General features: G+C 41.4%; 1 pseudogene; it reads right to left on the bottom strand.

Annotated features, from left to right (window-relative positions):
* Nucleotides 1-4,551: 4,551 nt before the first annotated feature.
* LOC122896610 lies at nt 4,552-4,854 on the bottom strand (annotated as a pseudogene).
* Nucleotides 4,855-5,745: the final 891 nt, after the last annotated feature.

Below are 5,745 nucleotides of genomic sequence, written 5' to 3'. Positions count from 1 at the left end.
GTTCCATTTCATCTGTCAATGAAATAAACAACCATGACATTCTTTCTACTGATCCTCTCAAAGCCACAAAGCAGCGTGGAGCCTAAACTTGAGCCACTTTGGGGGAAAGCAAGACTAGAAACAAAAGCAGGGCAAGGGGCAAGACTAGAAACAAAAGCAGGGCAAGGGGCGTTAGAGAGGAGTAGGGAATTTGGGTAAATTGGAAGGGGAGGTGAACCATGAGAGACTATGGACGCTGAAAAACAGTCTGAGGGGTTTGAAGTGGCGGGGGGGGGGTGGGAGGTTGGGGTACCAGGTGGTGGGTATTATAGAGGGCAAGGCTTGCATGGAGCACTGGGTGTGGTGAAAAAATAATGAATACTGTTTTTCTGAAAATAAATAAATTGGAAAAAAAAAAAAGCAGGGGAAACTACTGGGGTGAGGTCTAACTTTTCAGGAATATTCTTCTAGCTTTGCTCCCTACCAACAATAAGACCTTGAAGGGCTGCCCACACCCTTCTGCTGTTTCTTCTGCCTGTCCATGCCCCCATGCCTAGTCTTACACATCATTGGTCTCAGTTTCTGTCTAGGGAGAAGAGGAAGAAAAGGGTTGCAGATGGGGAAGCAGGGGTGAAGGCTGGTGTTAAGAGGGAAGTGTCAAACAGGCAAGGGAAATGCGGGGCACCGCCATCACCACGCCCACCACCTTTATTGGCGAATAACCCCTGCAGTCCCAGTAGCTAATCAGCTAACTACGAAGGACGGGAGGAACTCCAAAGGCGTGGCGTCCACCCCTTACTTCCCAACAAACAGCCTTGAACGGCACTGCCCTCAGCTGGTCAAATCATCGTATTACAACGCAGGTCCTTTGTTTTGGATTTTTGGCCTTTATTTCTTGCTCTCAGGGTTCTTGGTCCTCCAGCGCTGAGAGGAAGTGGATGGGGAAGGTAGAAATCTCTGAAAAGCTGTAACTATAGTGCATCACCTTTGTGGGTTTTCAGCACAAACTCACAATTAGATCCCAAATGAAAACATACCACTCAAATATGGAATACCTATTAAAAAACTGAGATTGATTTACATACTATAATTATGTAAACATCATTCCTGTCATTTTTAGTAAAATCTATGAAATTTGGAACATAAGGCTATCAATATAAATGAAATGAGGTTACTAATCTTAATGAGGCCTGTTGTAAATAAAGGAAATAATTTTAGTTTTACTTCCGGATATAAGATAATTACAATATGTTTATACTACTATGTTATTTCCCTTAGCATTGTTCTTTTGCCATTTATGGTGGAAGGTAACATAGATAGGGAAAATGTCACGATTATATGCATATTTTAATAAATGATTATCAAGTTAATGTCTGTGTAAACTCCCCGGGTCACAGAAGAGAACGCTGTCAATATCCCCCAAGGCTCCTAAGGTTTCCCCGTCTGGTTTCAGCCCCATTTCCTCCTCCAAAGAGGAAATCCACAACCTTACTTCTGTGACCACACTTTCCTTGCTTTTCCTCGTGGTTTTATACACAATGCATGCATCTTTATTTTGTTTTATTTTTCAGGAGTTGGGGGAGAGGGAGAGGGAAGACACAGAGAGAGAATCTTAAGAAGGCTCCACGCCCAGCATGGAGCCCCACACAGGGGTTGATCTCACAACCCTGAGATCATGTCCTGAGCAGACATCAAGAGTTGGACCCTTAACCAAGTAAGCCACCCAGGTGCCCCTATATATGCATTTTTAAATGATACATCAATACTGCCCATTATTTACAATTATATGAATAGAATCATTAAATATGTCCATAGGTTTCTTGCTTCTTTTATTCACTTTCATATTTGTAAGATTCATTCTTATTATTCCGTGCAGCAGTACCTTGTGCATTTTTGCTGATGAAAACGTATTCCCTCATATAAATGTGCCACAAATCATTGATCCTGCCCACAAAAGTAGAAATCTGTGTGGTTCCCCTATTTGTAACAAAATGATAGCAAAATTGCTACTCATAAACCTTTCTGTCTTGCCATTAAAGGGGTATTTGTAATGCATATGTTTAAAACGATAGTTGAAAGTTAATGAAAACTGTTAGAAAAAAGTAGCATAAGCTCAAGAAAGGATGAAGGAAGGAATAAAGGTAAAATAAATTAGTGAAAGAGGAAACAAGTATACAAGAGATAGAATTACAAAGGCAGGAGTTGGTTCTTTGGAAAAGAATAAAATTGGTGAAACTCGAAGGAGTTTGGTCAAGGAAACAAGGGAGCGAAGCACCAACATCGGAAAAGAGAGGGTAGAAATAACCACAAAACCAAAATGATCCAAATTAAGTTGTGGGACAACTGACATCAAGTGTCCTGGTGTCGGGGCGCCCTGGTGTCGGGGCGCCTGGGTGGCTCAGTGGGTTAAAGCCTCTGCGTTCAGCTCGGGTCATGATCCCAGAGTCCTGGGATTGAGCCCCGCATTGGGCTCTCTGCTCAGCGGGGAGTGTGCTTCCCCCTCTCTCTGCCTGCCTCTCTGCCTGCTTGTGATCTCTATCAAATAAAATCTTAAAAAAAAAAAAAAAGAATATCCTGGTGTCACGCACGGAGAAGGACAGAACATCACCTGTATAATATTCCTGCCTGTGTTTAACCTGAAACTAAACAGAAGAAAGCAATCAGACAAATCCAGCCTAAGAAGCTTTCTGAACTCCTGGACCAGATCTTCAAAAGGCAATGTCATGCAAGACAAAAAAAAAAAAAAAAGTCTGGGAAAATACGTTAGTTTAAATACTAAGGAGACTTGATAACTGATATGCAATGGATGATCTTTACTTGGAAAGATGAGGGTTTTTTGTTTGAGATCAGGTACAAAGAACAATATTAGGACAATGGGAAATTTTGAGTGAGAATCTAAACTAGGTATTGTATTGTCTCAAAATTAAATTCTCAGAGTGTGATATCTGCATTAAGATTTTGTAGCAGATCACAATTTTTCTTAAGAAATGTATGTTGTGGGGTGCCTGGGTGGCTCAGTGGGTTAAGCCTCTGCCTTCGGCTCAGGTCATGATCTCAGGGTCCTGGGATCGAGCTCTCTGCTCGGCAGGGAGCCTGCTTCCCCCTCTCTCTGTTTACTTGTGATCTCTCTCTGTCAAATAGATAAATAAAATCTCTAAAAAAAGAATAAAAAGTAAATATATGTTGTGTATTTAGGGACAATAAACCATAATTTCTTCAAGTAACTCAAATGATTCATGAAACACTTAAAACACACACACACAGAGGGGAGGGACAGAAAATGACATAAGTGACAAATAATAATGGGTAAATCCAGGTGAAGGATATCTGAGTGTTCCTTGCAATTTTCATGCAATTATCTGTAAGAGAGACATTTTCAAAAGTAAAATTTGGGGGCGCCTGGGTGGCTTAGTCGTTAAGCGTCTGCTTTCATCTCCGGTCCTGATCCCAGCGTCCTGGGGGCTTGACCCCGCATCAGGCTCCCTGCTCAGCAGGAAGCCTGCTCCTCCCTCTCCGCCTGCATGTGTATCCTCTCTCATTGTCAAATAAGTAAATAAAATCTTTTTTTAAAAAAGTAAAATTTGAGGAAAAAGAAGATATTAAATGCCATTTTATGTCTATTAGTTTGCAAACTCAGAAAAAGGTAACCGATATCTAGAAAAAAATAACTTGCCAAAAGTCACTCAAAAAGGAATAGCCAACCTGAATTGTTCTATAGCCATACAGAAATATATCATTAGTCAAAAAGCTTAAGAAAAAAAAATCCAGGTTCAGGGCGCCTGGATATCTCAGTTGTTAGGCATCTGCCTTCAACTCAGGTCATGTGGGATCAACCCCCGAGTCGGGCTCCCTGCTTAGCGGGTAGCTACTTCTCCCTCTCCCTCTGCCCTTGCTCGTGTTCCCTCTCTTGTTGTCTCTCTCTCTAGCAATTAAATAAATAAAAATGTTTTTTTAAAAAATCCAGGCTCCTCCATTGACTTTGGACAAATACTTTAAGCAAAAACTTTTTGTTTTTTTGGCAGAAACATTTTTAATGTGACATGATTCATAAAAAAAAACGGGAAAACGAAGGACACTCTGCAAAACACTTGGAGGATACAATAACCTGGATACTAAATCCTGTCAAGGACAAGTTGAGAAAGGAAAATCACTGATCAGTCACACACTCATGATAAAGAAGCAAGAATCAGTAACAGAATATTAGCAAACTGAATTCTACAGGATATAAGAAGGAAACCAGAAGGCTCTATGATGAAACTGGATCCATCCCAGACACACAAACTTGATTTAACTTCAGAAAATAAATTGCTACAATATTCCACATTCACAAATTACAGGAGATCATTGTGAACCTCAAATTCAGAAAAATAATTGGTGGGGTACAGTATCTGTTCGTAATGTATTTTTCACAATTTTTTAAAAGTTCAAGATTTTTTTTTAATTAGAGGATTTTTAACTTCTGAGTCTTTTGCGAAAGCAAAATTAATGCAACACAAACCAGAAGATCTAATTAATAAATTTAACAACAAGCCGAAGTAATTTTGTTACATGAAGTAACCCATTTATTATAGGCTAGCAGTGTCTCAAATGTGGGAGCTTCTGCTGCTCTTTCAACTCCTTCAGCCTTATGATGGCCAACTTTACTGTGACTGCAGAAGTGGTATTGTACATCCAGGCAACACCAGCAACAGTTTTCATTCAGGAGCCACAGTGCCAGATCCCCACAGCTCGTCTTCTCATCTTGGTTTTGCCACAAAAGGAGCAAGTGTACTTAGCATACTGCTTTATTTCAATCTTCAGCATTTTGCCGAGGGAAGCACCATAACAGGTTCCATATTTACCCGCAGTTCCAACCTTCTTGGTGCATTTAGCCATGTTGCCGCAAATTAGGTCTGAGCCCAGGGAGCAAAGTTCAAGATTATGGAGACAGAATTTGCGTTAAGGTCTATGAGTCCTTCCAAACTCATACTGTTAGGGAACCACGACCACAGACTACAAAATTTTCATCACCCGCCAAACCCAAAGTGTTCTGAGAGGTAAACCCCTTCTCTCAACCCCAGACACTGGCAACCACTGATCTGTTGCCTGTCCCTATGGTTTGGACGTTGTAAGAATGTCACAAAAATGGAATCCTATGGTATGCAGACTTTGCACTTGTCCTTCAAGAAAGGGACCCACACACATGGCATGTCTGGAGGTGCCATGTACCATTGCTCACCTGGGTAGTAGTTACATGGCTTGATCACTTCCTATCCATTTATCAAATTGCAGGCTTTCCACAATCATGTATACATATGGTGTAACATAAATATAATTAATCCTTACCTTCCTGTAATTTATCCTATCTTTGTGAAGGTTATTTATTAAATAGCGATTGTTTTCCTTTAAAAGACAGTGGGAAAGTCAGGACAGCAGTCACCTCAAGAAAACTGGGGAGACAAGTGACTGGCATGGGGCAAAAGGAGGGCTTCAACTTACCGTCAAAATTTCTCTAAATCTGAGCGGTAGTTACTAGGATTCCAACCTGACAAGAGCCCAGGGCCACTGAGCACCCTCTAGTGATGCCAATGGTGCCCGCGGGGATCATGCAGGTACAGGTCACATGACCACCCTGACACCCACAATGTGCGGGCGAGCCAAACCCAGCGAACACGGGAAAGAGTCTTCCCACCTTAAGGTCAGTTCAGTAGCACGCAGAATGTAGCTCATTAGCACCCCACCGCTGCCATGCAAGCTAACATATGAGCCGATTCCAGGAATTAGGAC

Source organism: Neovison vison, chromosome X (assembly GCF_020171115.1).
Source record: "Neovison vison isolate M4711 chromosome X, ASM_NN_V1, whole genome shotgun sequence".
Lineage (NCBI taxonomy): Eukaryota > Metazoa > Chordata > Mammalia > Carnivora > Mustelidae > Neogale > Neogale vison.
Note: the sequence above shows the minus strand (reverse complement) of the source record. Positions and strands in the feature narration are given on the sequence as shown.